This window comes from Monodon monoceros, unplaced genomic scaffold (genome assembly GCF_005190385.1).
Source record: "Monodon monoceros isolate NGI ecotype Baffin Bay Population unplaced genomic scaffold, NGI_Narwhal_1 Super_Scaffold_1, whole genome shotgun sequence".
NCBI classification, from domain to species: Eukaryota; Metazoa; Chordata; class Mammalia; order Artiodactyla; family Monodontidae; genus Monodon; species Monodon monoceros.
In genome coordinates this window covers 29,251,866-29,275,006 of record NW_021703765.1, presented here as the reverse complement: position 1 = coordinate 29,275,006, position 23,141 = coordinate 29,251,866, and the positions used below count along the sequence as shown (strand labels likewise).

General features: G+C 38.6%; 1 pseudogene; it reads left to right on the top strand.

Moving 5' to 3' along the window:
* Positions 1 to 3,720: 3,720 nt before the first annotated feature.
* On the top strand, positions 3,721 to 5,487 carry LOC114899794 (annotated as a pseudogene).
* Positions 5,488 to 23,141: the final 17,654 nt, after the last annotated feature.

The window sequence follows — 23,141 nt, the reverse complement described above, 5'->3', positions numbered from 1 at the left end:
AACCTGAGTGCAAAATTCACCAATTCATGGAAAGACAGTGTGGAGCCTTTTACCTAATCAGTGCCTGCAGTTATATTCTCAGTGCAATGATGTCTCCTGATTGCCTGGCACATGTATTCTATGCTTCTCTTTTAATCTTTCAAGCTCTCTCTAGGTCCCTGTTCCCACCCCCTTACTTCCTATCTCTCTCATCAGTGGCCCAAACTGACAGCTGTACATGAGCCACGGTGCTACCCTAGCCCTCATGCTACCCTGCATGCCCTCTTCCACTATTTCTCCTAAAAATTATCCCTCATTTTAGATTATCCACAGTTTCCTAAATTACTACACTCCATACTTCTAAGAATCACAAATATAATTTGAATGATAAATAGCTAAGTGTTTTAATTTATTACTGCTCTTCCTCTATGGCATTTTTTCAAGAAAATGTGTTTACAGTATATGTACCTGCAGGTCGGGGGTTCTGTTTTTCAAATTTTCCAGGCGAATTAACATGTTACTAGATCACTAGGATGTACTTAATATAAAGTGACAGATTCATGTCTTATCAAGCATTATATAAACTATACACTATATATAAACTATACATCAGTTTGTTCCCTCGCCCTATAAAAATATCTGTTCCTTACCCTTTTACAAATACCATTTGTCATTTTCAAGCTGCTTCTGGAAATGAAAAAGGCTTTGCTCTAAACATGAACAAACTTAAATGCCATCAATAAAAAGACACTATAACTTACACACAGAGCCCCCTATCCATATCTAAATCCTTTTGTACCTGCTTGATACATTGACAAACCTTCTGTTTTTTATTTTACCATCTTGTTCATATTTTAGCAGCAAACTTTACACATTGGTATAAATGCATTTTTCATGATAAATTTACTGAATTATTTTATATTACTCCATTTGCTTTTCTAAATCTGCATTCAGATAGGTGAGATTTAAGAATAATTTTTTATATGAGCCACTTTGAGTTGCCTTAATGTAATGGTGCTTCATGAACCACTGGGTGAGTTTGAGCTGAGGTGTAGCAGGCTATTTATCTCCTATTGCCATGCAAATGACACATTACCAGGACATGACATAATAGGTGCTGTCTGGTTTAATAAAAGATTGTTCCTCCTCCAGTACTTGAGGAGAGAGATTTCAATCAGCTCACAGTCTGGGACTCTATCTACTCTCAGGTTGAAATCATACTGTCAACAGCATAGCTTGCCATGAAGGGTGCTGGTAAAAGCATATTTGCTTGGACCAGCTCCAGACTGAGAAAACCCACAGCAAAAGCTAAACTAACAAGCAAGGACAAAGACATTTTCCAAATAGTGATGACTCCTGATTACATTTCTAAATTCTTTAGCCCAAATTTGGATGTGGCACATGTAGACTTTCATCTAAAATCAGTGAAACTCCCAGAAAAATTGTGTCTGGAGAGAAGGCTGTCTGATGTGATAAATAGCAAAATCTCCATCAGCCCAATTCAACTCGGAATTCTCTAAAGAGAAGAGTGTGAAGAAAAGAGAAACTCGGTACAAAAGGTTTCTCTGTTCTTGGCTGAGGATTTTGCTGACTGCAAGAAATATGCATCACTCAGACCCAGCAAACAGGGCTATGCTATTATTGTCACATCTCCCCAAAGTTACAGCCCCATCGAGGTGTCTCACACTAGGTGAGAGCCTGAACATTTGAAGGAAAGAATCACTCCTCTTTGTGTCTGACACAGCTGGACTCAGAACTCTGTCATCACAGAGAAAATGGTTTATTGGCCCCCACAGTAACACATCAAACCTTCTGGAGATGTCAGGAGACCAAAGCAGTCATTCCCAGGCCTCTGGCTTCTTAGTAAAGCAGAGAAGGAAGACATCTTTGCAGTTGATGGGCCACAATTCCCTTGCCTCTCCAACACATTGTGCTATTGGGTCTGAAACTCATTTCAAGGAAGAGAAGACTTTTCAAAGATGACCCTTTCTCTGTATCCTCTTATCTAACTTCCTCCAGGGAAAGGGAGAACCATAGATACAGAGTTTCAATTCTGAGGAGAATATTTTTTAAAAAAAAAAAAATTCTTTTGAATCCTCCCCCTTAAGACTGGTCATTAATAAATGGAAAAAGTAGCTAACTATGGAGTATGGCTTTACCTTGAGACCTTTGTTTTCAGCTTCCCTCTCCCCTTCATTTATCACTTCCCCTGATGGAATTGCTTAGAGCCTGTGTATTCTCCCCTGCTTTTCTTTATCAAAGCTGCTCTTATTACTTTTTTCCAGGGAATTTATTATTGCCTCTCTGTGAACACAGCACCATTCTAATTGTTATAGGATATGAAAAATATGTATTAGTGAAAATATTTGGCCTCAAAATTAATAGTTAATCTTAAGAAATAATGGTTAATGAATTTGCCTGGCACTCTGCTAAGTGCTTTACAAGTGTCTCTTTTAAATCTATGGCATAGTTGTCCCTACTGCTATTCCTGGGAAGCTTATAATGATAAAGAAAACTTGTTCAATATAACACAACTAGAAAGTAGCTGAGCAGGACTCAGACCTAGGCAATAAGGCCCTAACCTTGCACTTTTTACCACTAAGTTGTTACCAACTCCCTAAAGACAAAATACACAAAACAATCAGAGATGCATAATAGAGCAAACAAAACAACATGAGATGCTAAAATTTAGATATTCAAATGTCAGTATCTAAGTGTGTGGCCAAGAAAGGAAAAACCCACTTAGACATAACTTTATCCTTCACTAGAATGAAAGCCATGAGGCACAAGCATTTGTCTTTATTGTTGTATTCCTAGTCCCTAATCCATAGTCAGTTACATAATAATAATAACTATTTTCTGAATGAATATTTTAAAATGTCCTAGACATAGAAAACAAACTTATGGTTACCAAAGGGGAAAGGGGATGAGGGATAAAATTGAAATTTGGGATTAGCAGATACACATTACTATATATAAAATAGATAAACAACAAGGACCTACTGTATAGCACAGGGAACTATATTCAATATCATATATATATATATATATATATATATATATATATATATATATATATAACTGAATTACTTTGCTGTATACCTGAAACATTGTAACTTGACTCTACTTCCATAAAAAAAATGTTAAAAAAAGATTTGTACTTGTAAAGTAACAAGAGGCTTTTCATTAATTCTTATGACAATAATGGCAGAGTAAGAAATAGTTTATCACAGTGGGTAATAGTCATCTGAGAATGTTGTTGTTTTTTTACAAAGAAATGTGTTCCAGTCGTGTAATGAGGGTTGAAAAATCCCAGCGATATTAGCTCTCCCTGTTGCTAGTTTATGGAAATGTTAGTACTGTACATAAGAGAAGATAATAATTCTAAGTAGAATTATCTATCATAATAATAATGTACTTATATTAATTCTTGAGATAAAATAAAAAAATTTTAAGAGAATTTTTTTCTTTATTCCAGTTAGTATATGAAATATTTTAAAAGACCCTTAATGTATTAAGTAAGCTGAATAAAGATTGAGCGTGTGCTTCAAAAATCATAGGGTTGTTTAAGCAATGGGATAATTTAGTTCAATTGACTTAATGAATCTTCACATTATTGATAAAATCTTCATGCTAGCCTTCCCTCTAAGAGCCTTAGGCATCACTTTTATAAGGTACCCAGCTTAAAATGATCACATAGTAATACAACAATAAATTAACCCCTTTCTCTGCAGAATCACCATGGCGGCTGGAACCTTGTGCACATATCCTGAAAACTGGAGGACCTTCAAGGCCCTCATTGCCACTCAGTACAGCGGGGCTCAGGTCCGTGTGCTCTCCGCACCACCCCACTTCTATTTTGGCCAAACCAACTGCACCCCCGAATTTCTCGGTAAATTTCCTGCTGGCAAGGTTCCAGCCTTTGAGGGTGATGATGGATTCTGTGTGTTTGAGAGCAATGGCATTTCCTCCTATGTGAGCAACAAGGAGTTGCAGAGAAGTACTCTTGAAGCAGCAGCCCAGGTGGTGCAGTGGGTGAGCTTTGCTGATAGCGACATAGTTCCCCCAGCCAGTACCTGGGTGTTCCCCACCTTGGGCAACATGCACCACAACAAGCAGGTCACAGAGAATGCAAAGGAGGTGGTGAGGTAAATTATGGGGCTGCTGGATGCCCACTTGAAGACAAGGACTTTTCTGGTGGGCGAACGTGTAACAATGGCTGACATCACAGTTGTCTGCACCCTGTTGTGGCTTTATAAACAGGTTCTGAAGCCTTCTTTCTGCCAGTGCTTTCCTAATACAAACCGCTGGCTCCTCACCTGCATTAACCAGCCCCAGTTCTGGGCTGTCTTGGCTGAGGTGAAACTGAAAAAATAGCCCAGTTTGATGTTAAAAAGTTTGCAGAGAGCCAGCCTAAAAAGGACACCCCATGGAAAGAGAAAGTTTCTCGAGAAGAGAAGCAGAAGCCCCAAGCCGAGCGGAAAGAGGAGAAGACAGCTGCCTCTGCTACTGAGGAGGAGCTGGATGAATGTGAGCAGGCATTGGCTGCTGAGCAGAAGGCAAAGGATCCCTTTGCTCACCTGCCCAAGAGTAGCTTTGTGTTGGATGAATTTAAGCACAAGTACTCCGACAAGGACACAGTCTCCGTGGTGCTGCCATACTTTTGGGAGCACTTTGATAAAAATGGCTGATCCCTGTGGTACTGCGACTACTGCTTCCCTGAAGAGCTCACCCAGACATTCATAAGCTGCAACCTCATTAATGGAATGTTCCAGCGATTGGACAAACTGAGGAAGAATGCCTTTGCCAGTGTCATTCTATTTGGAACCAACAATAGCAGCTCCATTTCTGGAGTCTGGGTCTTCCGAGGCCAGGAGCTTGCCTTTCCCCTGAGTCCAGATTGGCAGGTGGATTATGAGTCATACACATGGCAGAAACTGGATCGCAGCAGCGAGGATACCCAGCCGCTGGTTCAAGAATACTTTTCTTGGGATGGGGTCTTCCAGCATGCGGGCAAAGCCTTTAATCAGGGCAAGATCTTCAAGCGAACATCTCTTGCCATTGCCTAGCTGCCTGCACCTGCCTTTCAGGGAGAATGGGGGTCATTAAAGGAAACTAAACATCGAACCCTTTCCTGCCCTGCCTCCTTCATGGGTCATGGTTTCTTCAAAGGGGAGTAGATATTTTGAAGCAGGGTGTTGTCTATACCTGCAGGACCTCCCTGTGCAGGAAAGAAGTCTTCAGAAGAGCAGAAAGAGGTCTCTCCTCAGTTTTGATTTTTTTTTAAATTGCCTTGCCTCTCCTGTGATGACGATCTTCTAGGCTAGTTGGGAAACATTGGATGTAGTTAGGAGGTGGTGAGACAGGGCTTTGTAACTACCTAATTCCAGACCCTCCTGCATGAAGGGGGAGAATACCTGCTGATGGGGTGAGAGCACAGAATGAAGAGTGATTTAACACTACTTCCCGCAGCTGCCCTGTGAGGTGGGGCAGCAGCCGTATCCAAGAGTCATAGTTTCAACACTTCAGACAAACAGCAAGAAGAGGTACAGATTCCTTGGAACAGATACTGGCCTGTGGGCCCTAACCTGGCTGTGGATCATCTCTAGGGTATCCCTATTTTATAACAAGGAAGTGCGGTTCAGAGATTTAAGCAAGTTGCCTGTGATCACACATCTTAGGTGGTGGAGGCAGGATTTTGAACCAAGTGGGTGTCACTGGAGCCTGAAACTTAAACACGCCCTACTGCTTCCTGCAATGTAGAGCAGTCAAAAATGTCAGTTAACAACACTGAAAAATGTTATAAAAATAAAAAAACAATAAATTATATTGCCAGCTTAAAATGAAAATAATCTAAGAGAGCTTACCTAAAGATCAAATAATAAAATAGGTGATACCAATAGTCCCTTTTAAATTTTAGTCCTGAAATTGTCCATTAGAAAGACATGCATTTCTGAAGAAGGAAAAAGAGTCAACACACCTGGTGCCTACATTTATGCATATGTATTTCCAAAATGACACCAATTAACTCTAAGATGATAAAGTGACCAGTCTACAGGCTGTATAATGTAATGTGTTGTTTCAACTAGGAATAATTGGTGAATGTATATAAATATACATTCTAGAGGTAGAAGAGTCCCATTAAAGACTCCATATGACATCCCCCAAGTCATACCCAATGAAGGTTAATAACACTCATTAAAATAAAATAGTACTCATATAAAGACATTGGGAATTCAAATATTCTCCCATAATATAGAATGTCATTACTAGATAGTTTTAATTGCAGAGTGACAGGAGATTATATATGAATATTTGGAAAAGAAAATGCAACTGTTGCTTCTTTGCTGTATTTCACATCTATCCACATTAAAACTGACCTTAATGCAGTGTTTCTGCTATGTCCAAGTGCTCTAAATCTCCAGAAAGTCACCATCACCCTTTGGGCTCTCTCCAAATTTATGCTATCTTTAGTATTCATGAACATGAACATGAATCCTTAAACTCTCCATAGAAAAAGCATCATTTTAGATCCTGTTCCCTTCCCTTCCCCACATCATGGTGTCCTGTGTATTCAGTGATGATTCCACAGCTGCTGTTCAGGTCCTCATTGTCTCTCACATGGATAATTTTGGCAATGGATTCCTGACTTCTCTGTTATCTCTTCTCTAAAATCTTTCCTTTACACGGTGACCCAATTTATCTTCTTAAATCACAAGTCAGATAATGTCTGCCCCCTTTAAGAACACATGGAAACTCTTTGTTTTCTATTGAATAAAGTCCAAAACACTCTACTGCTCATTGGACTTCCTTTGTGCTTTTTAAATCTACCCAATCTTTCTAGTTTTATTTCCTTCTACACCTCTCTATCTATTCCACACTCAAGAAAGAAAAGATTTTCAGGTATTTCTACCAATTTACTGTTAGTCATTTTTAGCAAAAGGGACATTCTGAAACTATAATTAATTATAAATCTATAATTATAACAAGGCTATACAAGAATCATTTATTTCTAAAAGATGCACTGGTCATGCTTTTCAGAATCAGAGACCACAAGTGGAAGTAAAAGAGGGATCCAATAGCATGAGGTGAAACACCTGGAAGCCACTGAGTGAGGGGAATATTTGGTACATTTGTTATTTATTTTAAAAAATCAACACCAATAATGCTCTGACAATTCTCCTATTCCAATTTGGTGACCTGCAATTTAATTCTGATTTCTCACTACCCAGAATTGAGTCAAGAGATATATGGGCCCCAGGCTGAGCAGCTGGAGTTTGTCTCCTGTGGACAGATAGTTTAAGATAAAGATAACACCAGAAGCAAGGAGGAGCTGAACCCTGCCCAGATAAAAGATAAAGAGACCACACAGGCAGTTGAGGAATATGGTGGAGGAGTAAGACGTGGAGATAACCTTCCTCCCCACAGATACACCAGAAATACATCTACACGTGGAACTGCTCCTATAGAATACCAACTGAACGCTGGCAGAAGACCTCAGACCTCCCAAAAGGCAAGAAGCTCCCCACATACCTGGCTAGGGCAAAAGAAAAAAGAAAAAACAGAGACAAAAGAATAGGGACGGGACCTGCCCCAGTGAGAGGGATCTGTGAAGGAGGAAAGGTTTCCACACACTAGACGCCCCTTTGCATGCAGAGACTGCGGGTGGCAGAAGGGGGAAACTTCAGAGCCACGGAGGAGACCACAGCAACAGGGGTACGGAGGGCAAAGCAGAGAGATTCCCGCACAGAGGATCAGTGCTGACCAGCACTCACCAGCCCGAGACGCTTGTCTGCTCACCGGCCAGGATGGGCGGGGGCTGGGTGCTGAGGCTCGGGAGAGGACTGGGGTTGGCGGCGTGAACACAGCCTGAAGGGGTAAGTGCACCACGGTGAGCAGGGAGGGAGTCCGGGAAAATGTCTGGACCTGTCAAAGAGTCAAGAGACTTTTTCTTCCCTCTTTATTTCCTGGTGTGCGAGGAGAGGGGATAAAGAGCGCTGCTTAAAGGAGCTCCAGAGAAGGGCACGAGCCGCGGCTATCAGCGCGGACCCCTGAGACGGGCATGAGACGCTAAGGCTGCTGCTGCCGCCACCAGGAAGCCTGTGTGTGAGCACAGGTCACTATCCACAACTCCCTTCCAGGGAACCTGTGCAGCCTGCCACTGCCAGGGTCCAGTGATCCAGGGACAACTTCCCCAGGAGAACGCAAGGCATGCCTCAGGTTGGTGCAAGGTCATGCCGGCCTCTGCCACCACAGGCTCGCCCCACATCCGTACCCCTCCCTCCTCACAGCCTGAGTGAGCCAGAGTCCCTGAATCAGCTGCTCCTTTAACACGGTCCTGTCTGAACGAAGAACAGGCGACCTACAGGCAGAGGCAGGGCCAAATCCAAAGCTGAAGCCTGGGAGCTGTGCGAACAAAGAAGAGAAAGGGAAATTTCTTCCAGCAGCCTCAGAAGCAACGGATTAAACCTCCACAAACAACTTGATGTACCCTGCATCTGTTGAATACCTGAATAGACAACGAATCATCCCAAATTGAGGAGGTGGACTTTGAGATCAAGAGTTATTACTTTTTCCCCTTTTCCTCTTTTTGTGAGTGTGTATGTGTATGCTTCTGTGTGAGATTTTCTCTGTAAAGCTTTGTTTTCACCATTTGTCCTAGGGCTCTGTCCATCCATTGTTTTGTTTTTTATTTTTACTTTAAAAAAATTAACCTTAATAATTTCTTTTATTTTAATAACTTTATTTTATCTTACTTTATTTTATTTTATCCTCTTTCTTTCTTGATTTCTTCCATTTTTTCTTTCTTTCTTTCTACATTTTCTCCCTTTTATTCTGAGCTACATGGATGAAAGGCTCCTGGTGCTCCAGCCAGGAGTCAGTGCTCTGCCTCTGAGGTGGGAGAGTCAACTTCAGGACATGGGTCCACAAGAGACCTCCCAGCTCCACATAATATCAAACGATGAAAATCTCCCAGAGATTTCCATCTCAACACCAACACCCAGCTTCACTCAACGACCAGCAAGCTACAGTGCTGGACACCCTATGCCAAACAACTAGCGAGACAGGAACACAACTAAATCCATTAGCAGAAAGGCTGCCTAAAATCATAATAAGTCCACAGACACCCAAAAACACACCACCGGACATAGAACTGCCCATCAGAAAGTCAAGATCGAGCTTCATCCACCAGAACACAGGCACTAGTCCCCTCCTCCAGGAAGCCTACACAACCCACTGAACCAACGTTAGCCACTGGGGACAGACACCAAAAACAATGGGAGCTACGAACCTGCAGCCTGCAAAAAGGAGATCCCAAATACAGTAATATAAGCAAAATGAGAACACAGAAAAACACACAGCAGATGAAGGAGCAAGATAAAAACCCACCAGACCTAACAAATGAAGAGGAAATAGGCAGTCTACCTGAAAAAGAATTCAGAATAATGATAGTAAAGATGATACAAAATCTTGGAAATAGAACAGAGAAAATGCAGGAAACATTTAAAAGGGACGTAGAAGAACTAAAGAGGAAACAAAACAATGATGAACAACACAACAAATGAAATTAAAAATACTCTAGAAGGGATCAATAGCAAAATAACTGAGGCAGAAGAATGGATAAATGACCTGGAAGATAAAATAGTGGAACTAACTACTGCAGAGCAGAGTAAAGAAAAAAGAATGAAAAGAATTGAGGACAGTCTCAGAGGCCTCTGGGACAACATTAAATGTGCCAACATTCGAATTATAGGGGTCCCAGAAGAAGAAGAAAAAAGAAAGGGACTGAGATAATATCTGAAGAGATTATAGTTGAAAACTTCCATAATATGGGAAAGGAAATAGTTAATCAAGTCAAGGAAGCACAGAGAGTCCCATACAGGATAAATCCATGGAGAAACACACCAAGACACGTATTAATCAAACTATCAAAAATTAAACACAAAGAAAAAATATTAGAAGCAGCAAGGAAAAAACAACTAATAACACACAAGGGAGTCCCCATAAGGTTAACAGCTGATCTTTCAGCAGAACTCTGCAAGCCAGAGGGAGTGGCAGGACATATTTAAAGTGATGGAGAAAAACCTACAACCAAGATTGCTCTACCCAGCAAGGATCTCATTCAGATTTGATAGAGAAATTAAAACCTTTACAGACAAGCAAAAGCTGAGAGAGTTCAGCACCACCAAACCAGCTTTACAACAAATGCTAAAGGAACTTCCCTTGGCAGGAAACACAAGAGAAGGGAAAGACCTACAATAACAAACCCAAAACAATTAAGAAAATGGGAAAAGGAACATACATATCGATAATTACCTTAAATGTAAATGGATTAAATGCTCCCACCAAAAGACACAGATTGGCTGAATGGATACAAAAACAAGACCCGTATATATGCTGTCTACAAGAGACCCACTTCAGACATAGGGACACATACACATTGAAAGTGAGGGTATAGAAAAAGATGTTTCATGCAAATGGAAATCCAAAGAAAGCTGGAGTAGCAATTGTCATATCAGACAAAATCGACTTTAAAATAAAGCCTATTACAAGAGCCAAAGAAGGACACTACATAATGATTAAAAGATCGATCCAAGAAGAAGATATAACAATTGTAAATATTTATGTACCCAACATAGGAGCACCTCAATACATAAGGCAAATACTAACAGACCTAAAAGGGGAAGTTGACAGTAACACAATCATAGTAGGGGACTTTAACACCTTACTTTCACCAATGGACAGATTATCCAAAATGAAAATAAATAAGGAAACCCATGATGATACATTAAACAAGATAGACTCTAAATGATACATTAAACAAGATGGGCTTGATTGATATTCATAGGACATTCCATCCAAAAACAACAGAATACACATTTTTCTCAAGTGCTCATGGAACATTCTCCAGGATAGATCATATCTTGGGTCACAAATCAAGCCTTGACAAATTTAAGAAAATTCAAATCGTATCAAGTATCTTTTCTGACCACAATGCTAAGAGACTAGATATCAAGTACAGGAAAAGAGCTGTAAAAAAATACAAACACATGGAGGCTAAACAATACACTACTTAATAACGAAATGATCACTGAAGAAATCAAAGAGGAAATCAAAAAATACCTAGAAAAAAATGACAATGGAGACACGACGACCCAAAATGTATGGGATGCAGCAAAAGCAGTTATAAGAGGGAAGTTTATAGCAATACAATCCTACCTTAAGAAACAGGAAACATCTTGAATAAACAACCTAATCTTGCACCTAAAGCAATTAGGGAAAGAAGAACAAAAAACCCCAAAGTTAGCAGAAGGAAAGAAATCATAAAGATCAGATCAGAAAAAAATAACAAAGAAATGAAGGGAATGATAGCAAACATCAATAAAACTAAAAGCTGGTTCTTTCAGAAGATAAACAAAATTGATAAACCGTTAGTCAGACACACCAAGAAAATAAGGGAGAAGACTCAAGTCAATAGAATTAGAAATGAAAAAGGAGAAGTAACAATGACACTGCAGAAATGCAAAGGATCATGAGAGATTACTACAAGCAACTGTATACAAATAAATTGGACAACCTGGAAGAAATGGACAAATTCTTAGAAATGTACAACCTGCCGAGACTTAACCAGGAAGAAATAGAAAATATGAACAGACCAATCACAAGCACTGAAATTGAAACTGTGATTAAAAATCTTCCAACAAACAAAAGGCAGATGGCTTCACAGGTGAATTCTATCAAACATTTAGAGAAGAGCTAACATCTATCCTTCTCAAACTCTTCCAAAATATAGCAGAGGGAGGAACACTCCCAAACTCTTTCTACAAAGCGATCATCACCCTGATACGAAAACCAGACAAAGATGTCACAAATAAAGAAAACTCCAGACCAATATCACTGACGAACATAGATGCAAAAATCCTCAACAAAATACTAGCAAACAGAATCCAACAGCACATTAAAAGGATCATACACTATGATCAAGTGGGGTTTATTCCAGGAATGCAAGGATTCTTCAATATACGCAAATCAATCAATGTGACACACCATATTAACAAATTGAAGGAGAAAAACCATATGGTCATCACAATAGATGCAGAGAAAGCTTTTGACAAACTTCAACACCTTTTTATGATAAAAACCCCCCAGAAAGTAGGCATAGAGGGAACTTTCCTCAACATAATAAGGCCATATATATTACAAACCCACAGCCAACATCATCCTCAATGGTGAAAAACTGAAACCATTTCCACTGAGATCAGGAACAAGACAAGTTTGCCCACTCTCACCACTCTTATTCAACATAGTTTTGGAAGTTTCAGCCACAGCAATCAGAGAAGAAAAAGAAATAAAAAGAATCCAAATTGGAAAACAAGTAGCAAAGCTGCCACTGTTTGCAAATGACATGATACTATACAAAGAGAATCCTAAAGATGCTACTGGAAAACTACTAGAGCTAATCAGTGAATTTGGTAAAGTAGCAGGTACAAAACTAATCCACAGAAATCTCTGGCATACTTATATACTAATGATGAAAAATCTGAAAGTGAAATCAAGAAAACACTCCCATTTACCACTGCAACAAAAAGAATAAAATATCTAGGAATAAGCCTACCTAAGGAGAGAAAAGACCTGTATGCAGAAAATTATAAGACACTGATGAAAGAAATTAAAGATGATACAAATAGATGGAGAGATAGACCATGTTCTTGGATTGGAAGCATCAGCATTGTGAAAATGACTCTATTACCCAGAGTAATCCACAGATTCAATGCAATCCCTACCAAACAACCACTGGTATTTTTCACAGAACTAGAATAAAAACTTTCACAATTTGTATGGAGAAACAAAAGACTCCGCATAGCCAAAGCAATCTTGAGAACGAAAAATGGAACTGGAGGAATCAGCCTTCCTGACTTCAGACTATACTACAAAGCTACAGTAATCAAGACGTATGTTACTGGCACAAAAACAGAAATACAGATCAATGGAACAGGGTAGAAAGCCCAGAGATAAACCCACACATGTATGGTCACTTTATCTTTGATACAGGGAACAAGAATATACAGTTTAGAAAAGATATCCTCTTCAATAAGTGGTGCTGGGAAAACTGGACAGGTACATGTAAAAGTATGAAATTATAACACTCCCTAACATCATACACAAAAATAAACTCAAAATGGATTAAAGACATTAATGTCAGGCCAGACAATATCAAACTCAGAGGAAAACATAGGCAGAACGCTGTATGACATAAATCACAGCAAGATCCTTTTTGACCCACCTCCTAGAGAAATGGAAAGAAAAAGAAAAAGAAACAAAAGGGACCTAATGAAACTTAAAAGCTTTTGCACAGCAAAGGAAACCATAAACAAGACCAAAAGACAACCCTCAGAATGGGAGAATATATTTACAAATGAAGCAAATGAAAAGGATTAATCTCCAAAATTTACAAGCAGCTCATGCAGCTCAATAACAAAAAAACAAACAACCCAATCCAAAAATGGCAGAAGACCTAAATAGACATTTCTCCAAAGAAGATATACAGATTGCCAAGAAATACATGAAAGAATGCTCAACATCATTAATCATTAGAGAAATGCAAATCAAAACTACAATGAGATATCATCTCACACTTGTCAGAATGGGCATCATCAAAAAATCTGGAAACAATAAATGTGGGAGATGGTGTGGAGAAATGGGAACCCTCTTGCACTGTTGTTGGGAATGTAAATTGATACAGCCACTATGGAGAACAGTATGGAGGGTCCTTAAAAAACTAAAAATAGAACTACCATACGACCCAGCAATCCCAATACTGGGCATATACCCTGAGAAAACCATAATTCAAAAAGAGTCATGTACCAAAATGTTCATTGCAGCTCTACTTACAGTAGCCAGGACATGGAAGCAACCTCAGTGTCCATCAACAGATGAATGGATAAAGAAGATGTGGCACATATATACAATAAAATATTACTCAGCCATAAAAAGAAACAAAATTGAATTATTTGTAGTGAGGTGGATGGACCTAGAGTCTGTCATACAGAGTGAAGTAATTCAGAAAGAGAAAAACAAATACCGTATGCTAACACATAAATATAGAATCTAAGAAAGATAAAAAGAAGTCATGAAGTACCTAGAGGTAAGAAGAGAATAAAGACACAGACCTACTACAGCATGGACTTGAGGATATGGGGAGGGGGGAAGGGTAAGCTGTGACAAAGTGAGAGAGTAGCATGGACATATATACACTACCAAACGTAAAATGTGAAGCAGCCGCATAGCTCAGGGAGATCAGCTGGTTGGTTTTTGACCACCTAGAGGGGTGGGATAGGGAGGGTGGGAGTGAGGGAGACACAAGTGGAAAGAGATATGGGAACATATGTATATGTATAACTGATTCACTTTGTTATAAAGCAGAAACTAACACACCATTGTAAAGCAATTATACTCCAATAAAGATGTTTAAAAAAAAAGAAAGAAAGCTTTCCTAAACTTTTTTTGATGAAGGGTTAAATAAAATGGTATATTTTAATATTTTTACTATTGTACTGATATAAAATTTACATAAAATTCATTATTTTAACCATTTTATAGTATATACTCACAATGTTTTACAACTGTCACCTCTATATCCAAAATATTTCCATTACCTCAAATAGAAACACCATTCCCTTTTTTTCTCCTTCCCCACCCTGAGCAATTACTAATCTACATTCTGTCTCCATAGATTTGCTTATTCTTGACATTTCATTATAAATGTGTTCATATAAAAAAATTAAAAAAGAGACCACATATTTCTCATTTTTGAGGTCAAGGAGAGTTTCCCAACTACACAAGTGCAAAAAGGCTCCTCAGAGTTCAAAAAGGGAGGACATGCCACCCCATCGTAGGTGATGTCAACCTACCTCATAGTCCTCTTTACTAGAATCCATCTTGGCTAAGAGATGCACACACACACACAGAGGAGGACGCTGAGATAAACCAAATACGGACTCAGAGCCAGACAAAGAAAGATGATTGGCCAAAGGAAGCCCAGATGAAATTTCCTGTATAAGTGATTCAAACTACCACAAAGGCACAACTCTCTTTCTGAGCTCACCCGTGTATGTCTACTCACACATACAGTAAGTCCCATACATACGAACCTTCAAATTTCAAACTTTTAAAGAGGTGAACATGCATTTGCATGTCCAATCACATAAGTTAATTCGCATGTCTGACAAACATTGTCATATGAATGTATCCTCTACAAGTGGTTGTGCTGTTGTGTACTTTACTGTACAGTACTGTATAGAGTACAGTAGTACAGTATCTTTACTTCAAGCCCAGGATGTCATTTATGATGAGAAAAAAAGAGCTACTACCTAGATATCACTGGGTCATTTTTTCAAGAGTGTAGACAGAATTGAATCCAGCAAGGAACCAGAACCTGTGCCATCAACATCAGGTGTGAGGGAAATTGCACCTTGCCTTCCATCTGCTATTGCTGATGATCCTTCAGCTCTACCATCTCTGACCTCCTCTCTCTCCTCCAATCAGTGACTCTTCTTGCCTGTTCACTCGATGCCAGCCCCTGTATGCCAGCTGTTGTACTGTACTACTGTACTTTTCAAGGTACTGTACTGTAAGATTAAAAATGTTTTCTTTATTTTCTGTCTTTGTTTGCTTTTTATGTATAATTTGTGGGAAAAGTATTATAAACCTATTACAGTACAGTACTATATAGCCGACTGTGTTAGTTGGGTACCTAGGCTAATTTTGTTGGACTTACAAACAAATTAGACTTATGAACGTGCTCTCAAATGGAACGCATTCATATGTAGGAGCCTTACTGTACTGTTATTCCTCCTAATAAACACTTTACTTGTTTCACTACTTTCTGACTCTTTGTGGAAATTCATTTCTACAAATCCGACAGGCTGTGGCACCATGGTCTATTGGCTAGGATTCAGTGCTCTCACTGACAGGGCTGACTTCAATCTTTGGATGAAGAACTGAAGTCCTGCTTCAATCTGCTGCAGACTGAAGCCACCTGAGATCATTTTGGTGCTGAAACCCAGGAATTCAAGGTAAACCGCAGACTTTGCCTGGCTGCAGCTTGAGGTCCCTGACTTTCTCTCTTGCCCTCTTTCTCTTGCTCTCTACTTTGCTTTCTTTTCAAGACCCACAAGGCATAAACTCAGTCCACTCACTGCATTATGTGCATTATGGCTCCCCTCAAATTCAGGGTGGCAGCTGATATCCCCAGGCTGTGCAGATTCAAATAATGCTTGTGTGACAGCTGACACTGTCCTTTGGGACCTGGTGGAAATGTGATTTCCAACCGTGAAGGAGCCCAAGGGTTTTTTCTTTCTCCTCTCTCCCTCTTTCTTTTGCTCTTCCTAAACCACAACCCTCAGCATGTCCAGCACCCAAGGGGTGTATCCTCAGCAACATTGTGAGCAACATGCTGGGAGTCATAGCTTGGTGTCTGCTGCTGTCTCCAACAAATTGTACCCTGCTACACAGCACACTTTATTTCCTGGGGGTAGAAAAATTTCATCTCCTTGGCCCCACTGTCTTCCAGTGTCTTTCATCCAGAGTTGCCCACTGATACACACACCACCCCACCAGCGTGCGCAACTGTCCTTCACTTTTTTCCTGAGATTTTCTTTCCTAATTTACTCACGAGGCAAGATTTCTTTTTCACCTAAACCTTAGGTTCTCTTCAATTTTACCTTAGCTGCCAAACAAACAGGGCAATAGACTAGGGGTTCTTCTGCTGTTTAATCTCCCACCTTATTCTGTGTCCAAAATCCCCTATGGGAATACTCCCACCTCTCAGCCCTCATGTCCTGACTCCCATGGCACTTTCCATTGCAGCCAACTCCAGTTCCTCTAGGAGTTCCCCCTTTACTCCAGACCTTGGCAACCCATGCACTGTCATAGACAACAGATTCCCTTCAAGGACAGTCATGGCAATGCACTGGCAGTGCATCAAATGTCCCCCCTTCTGGGGACCCCTCATGTGAGGAACTCGGTTGACCAGAGACATATGGTCAGGGATCAATGGGAGAGTAGAAGAGGCTCAAAATTCCATTAAGCAACAGGATTCAAAGGAAATTCAAAGGGTGCTCTGAATCTCCTTCATGTGCCTCCTAGTAATATTTTCTAGGAGTGCTGTTCTCGGATGCAGGTTGCTTAACATGGGAGGATCCCCTTTCTAAGCCAGATGGACCAAGAAGGGAAAAAAGTTTTGCTGTAACATTGCCTGGCCTTTATTTAAGTTGGGGGATGGAAAATGGCCTGCAAATGGGTTTCTAGATTAAAATACTATCTTACAATTAGATCTTTATTGTCACAGGATGGGAAAATGGACTGAGGTTCCCTTATGTCCAGGAATTTATGGCCCTTTATCATAATCCTGCTCTATATGGCTCCTACAATCAAAAGCTTGAGGAATCAGAAAAACTCTCCTGACATTCTAAACGATCCCCTTCTAACTTCTCCCAACTGTCATAAGGGAAACCAAGCTTCCCCCACTCCTGCAATTTCCCTTACTCCTTCAGATTCTTCTCATCAAACTAAGATCCCACCTCCCCAGAGGGACAACCTCTGCTGGGACAACATTTTATCAACAAGTCTGCTCCTGTTATCAGGGCCAATCTAAATTTTAGCTATGAAACTATGACAACAGAAAAAGGAAGATGAGTTTTGACTCTGTGTGGCAACAATATTCTTTGGACTCCAGAGAAAATTCATTAAGAAAAACCTTTTTTTTTTTTTGAAATTGCAAAACCTGTTTTTTTTTTGCATGTACAATCAGAGAAAGCTAGCTTGTTAAAATACTTTTTTTTTTTCAGAATTCTGACCCTGGGAGAACAAAAAGTCCTACTAGAAAAACTTGATTTTCCCTCCCTGTGCCCTGAGACCAGGAGTCTCAGGAACCCTTATCTTATCTAGACCATCTCTAATTCCTGAGAACTGAGGGGTAAAAAAAAGATAACTTTTTTCTTATTCCAACTGTTATTTACAAATATGAAGTTTTATACTGTGATATCTCATTCATGACTAAGTTTAGGAAATGAAGCCATGAGATCTCTCCTTGTGTCTGTTTATAGGTTTATGTGTGCATTATCTTTGTTTTTACCTTCAGATGGTATTATCAAAATTAATTTGTTAATGAGCTCTACTTAATTGGCCTAAAGGAAATTAAGCACAAATATAAATTCTTAAAAATATAGTAAGTAACTGACCAGAATTAATTTCAGGTTCATGTGAACTGAGAAATATTCAGTATTAAATCAATGCCTGGTATTAATGTATAAACTTGATCTAATTAATATAGACATGCCTTTAGAGTCATCAACATTAAGTATAATACCTTTATTGTACCTAGGTTTAATAGAAGTTAAATAAGATCTTATTATATCTGTTGCAAATTTGCAGCAAATAAATTAATAACTTGGTATGATAAAAATTTTTATAAGTAAATTAAATGTAAATGAGATAAGAGATTTTAGGTAAGCTCTATAGGAATAGTTACATTTTAGGAATGTCTATCTAAAGTAGTCTCTCCAGATTTTGGTAACTTGAAATTCTACTGTTGTGACCTTTTAAGTAATCTGTTCTATAATTGTCTTTGAAATTTTTTATTGTCACTTGGCTAAGTGAATATTGTTTCACAGTGACCTGTGATCCTATCTGACTGAATGTTCTAAACACTTTTTTTGATAATATTTGCTAAACCTTCCTAAGTCAAATTCTAGTGAAGACCTTTTGACTTCTAACTAACTTTGGGATGCTTCAAAGAGCCCCTGAAACATCCCAAAAGGAGACATTGAACTGATTATGTTCATTTGGTATGTTAAATTACATAGAAAGTATTGTCAAATGAGTAATGAATTTTGTTAGGTTATATTGTATGGTAAATGTTATTAATATAGATATTCTAGAAATTATATGGAGTTCCTAAAATTCTGGTATGTCCTGGTTAAATGTTATCAGTTATAATTCTAGTTATTAGCTTAAAGTTTTGTATGTCACAACATTAACCAAGTTACTTTGTCAATTGCATTGTAATCAGGTTTTTTACCATGCCTTCTTAAGGTTTTTTGGCATTCACAGACACTTACGGTTTCACTCTGATACATTTGCAAAAATGTTTGCTCTTCAAGAAGATTTATAGAAAGGATTTTTGGGATAAATACAAGTTTCTGACTTTCAAACAATAATGTTGAACTGGGTAAGAAATTGAAATTTCTAATGAAAAAACTGATGACTTCATAAAAATTTAACAAAATGACTGAGTTGGTGAATGTGGTTATAATTTTTATGATTTCTATCTGAAAAATTACTGGTTTGAATCTGTTTTCCAGGTATAAGGAAAACCTTCCCCTCAAACAAATTATGACTTAACAGTAATTTAGTAAATTATACTTTTGTCAGCAGGATTGAAGCATTTATCTTTTCTCTCTATCTGCTCCCTCCAGAGATTGGAAACTCTTTGGTTCCCAGCAGCTTTATGAGGTAAATTATGAAGGTTACCTCTTAACAGGTGAAGGAAGCTGAAGGTATTTTGTGGACCTCAAAAAGGGAGGAATTCACCTAAATCTGTAAGGGAAAATCTGTGATAAGCCTTTGGCATGACTTTCCTATCCCCAAGAGGTCTTTTAAAAGTTCAGTCTGAGACTCCTTATAAAAGTTTCAGCAAAGCCAAAAAAAAAAAAAGTCTATATGATCAATTATATTTATATAAAACATCAGGCCAAGTTTACTGAGACTAGACTTATTTTGAAAACAAATTAGTCTTAATTTGGTTATATTTAGTAGAAATGAGATTAATTTTAGAGAGAAAAATATTATGTTTCAGTGAATATTGAATTCCAGTCTTGTTAATGGAGGTTTGTATTTACTAAGACTCACTTCCCAGATAGTTCCTTGCTGTTACATTATATTAATGTAAAATTTAATTGAATTATTAAAAGGACACTCTATGTTTGTTCCTGAAGCTTATCTTGGTGATCTACCTTTGGATGAAGAACAGACGCTCCATGACCTACAACCTGGGGATTATGCATACCAGAAAAGACATAATTTAAAGGACTATCTCCAACCTAGATGGAAAGAGCCTTAGCAGATACTCTTAACTAGCTCACTCACATGAAACTAGGGAATTGGCACAGTTTAATTTCCATTCACAAAAGACCCCTGCTTTGGACTGGCCTATAGAGAGGACAGTTGACCTCAAAATCACCTTAAAACAATGCCCAAACAGAGGAGAAACTACACTCCTACTAGGACAAGAAAAAGATGATATCAGAAGTAAACAGCTAGCCCAAGATCCTCGACCTGATTCATATGATCATTTATAAATTTTTCTTAACTTGGACTCTTGAATATGAATCAAATGTTTTCCTATTGTGGGCACCATCCTATGCTAGTTTTAAAAATCAATCCAATTATTGGGTTTATGTCCAATTGCTTGTGTGTAGTACTTCTGGGTTACCTTTGTTGAATTTCTCCACTCCAAGGCTCTAATTGTTTGACCCTTAGGAAATTTATTCTAGAAAAAACAAGTTATAGTCCTGTTTAGGCCACTATTGATATTACTAGGTGGGATTCCCCTCACCTGGCCAATTAACAATACCTGCTCTGACCCTGGCCATAAATATGAATTTTCCTCTATCACTCAAGCTCAATCAGAGCAACAAGTGAACTTTCAGCCAAGGAATAAAACCTTCTACAATTATGGGATGGATTTATGTAGTTAACACCAGACTATGGTAATTTAAATTTAAAGGCTCCACTATATTGGGAACAATTAAATCATATTAAGGATAATCAGTCTAGTAGCACTAGGAGACTGGGCTTGGTGCCTTGTGGACAATGCCAGTATATAATTTCCCTTAAAGATAAGCACTGGTACAGAACAGACTAAGTCAAATGACCTGGGATATGCTGGATGGCACCTAATGAAAGTTCTTGACCTAAATTCTTATTTATGACCTTACTAATACTGCTAGCTATATTATTTTCTACACTGCCTCTTTCAGAAAATTTTTGTTTCTTACATTACCAAATGTGTGACTGAGCCTCTGACAAAATTGTGATATTATATAGGTCCATATGAGATCAATGATTGTAATAGTATAACCCTAGATATGGGAAGAATAAACAAGAGGGAATATTTTTCTGGACCATAAAAGACTAGTAAGACAGGTGGTCCAGAGACTTTTGGCTACTGTTAACAAGGCCTAGTTCATTCATAGCATATTGAGTGGCTTATCAGTGAAATCTTTACCAGACCTGAGAATAAGCATTCCTAGCACCATGGGACAAAATGGTCATGAAATACTCCCCAAACCATGGTCGAATTTATGACCATGAAGGGGCCCTCCTGACTGGAAATTTGTACTTACCATCTACCTCTACAAAGATTAAATCATGAGCTGCTACAGCTGCTGACTTTTAACACCCACTAAAAGGGGTTCAGTGTGGAGATCAGGAATGAGGTACTCACTCTGTGCACTGGGAAAAACTGGCAGAATAGGTCTTCAGATAGTTAGATACTTTTAAGAGATTTTGTGAGCCAAAATTCTTGCATCTTCTCATACCTAGAGAAACACTAACATTAATGGTGACATCTGCTTTGGCTATTAAGGAGAAAATTAATGGCAAGGTAATATTAGGTAACACTATGGGTGTGATTTCGGAGAAGTCCTTGTATTGCTGAGAACTTAGGTTTTATGAGCTGTATCAGACTTGACATCACCAGCCATTCTTTTTTCTTATTTTTCTTAGTATACTATTTAATTTACTTTTTCTAACATCTTTATTGGAGTATAGGTGATTTACAATGGTGTGTTAGTTTCTGCTTTATAACAAAGTGAATCAGCTATACATATACATATATCCTCATAGCTCTTCCCTCTTGCGTTTCCCTCCCACCCTCCCTATCCCACCACTCTAGGTGGTCACAAAGCACATAGCTGGTCTCCCTGTGCTATGTGGCTGCTTTCCCACTAGCTATCTATTTTACACTTGGTAATGTATATATGTCAATGCAACTCTTTCACTTCGTCCCAGCTTACCCTTCCCTCTCCCCTTGTCCTCAAGTCCATTCTCTATGTCTGCATCTTTATTCCTGTCCTTCCCCTAGGTTCTTCAGAACCGTTTTTTGTTTGTTTGTTTGTTTGTTTTTAAGATTCCATATATATGTGTTAGCATATGGTATTTGTTTTTCTCTTTCTGACTTACTTCACTCTGTATGACAAACTCTAAATCCATCCACCTCACTACAAATAACTCAATTTCGTTTTTTTATGGCTGAGTAATATTCCATAGTGTATATGTGCCACAACTTCTTTATCCATTTTTCTGTCGATGGACACTTAGGTTGCTTCCATGTCCTGGCTATTGTAAATAGTGTGTCACCAGTCATTCTTAAGACACCAGCTGGCAACTGGTAGCTGCAACCTTTCATTTTCAAGGTCTCCTCTCATAACTATTATATTATTTAGATGATAAAATTGGTTTAGATCATATGTTAACAAAAGGAGAAAACACATGTGTAGTGACCAATAGCACCTTTTATTTATGTGTTAATAACACATCAAAGGTTAAAACCTACTTAGGTAAAATTAGACAATTGGCTACCTGGCTACAAGTGTCCCCAAAGTACAAGGTTCAGACTGGGTTTCATGCTTATTCTCCTAAAAAGAAATGAGATCTATTTTGTCTATTAACATTCAAGTTGGCACACCTCCAACTACTTCTAACTGTGTCTGTTACACCTACATCAATCACACTGGACTAATAGAAGAGGACATCAAAAATATATATGACCATGCCAAATGGCTCCATTCTTTTGGACAGGGTAACCCAAGTTCTAAGTCTATCTGAACCAGGATCAAAGCTGCTAACAAACATGGCCTGGTTCTTACTCCTGCTTGGGCCCCTGGTTACCAACTTGCAATTAGGCACATTCAATTTGGTGTAAGTCATAAAATATTCTTTTGCAATTTATAAAAAATATCCAATAGACACATAATGGCCAAAGAGTACAAATGATACAAATATCTATAGACATGACAATATACAAATTGTGACATAAATCTATCAGAAACCAGAAAATCTATGTTGGTCTTATAGTTCCAGCTTGCTAAAAGATACAG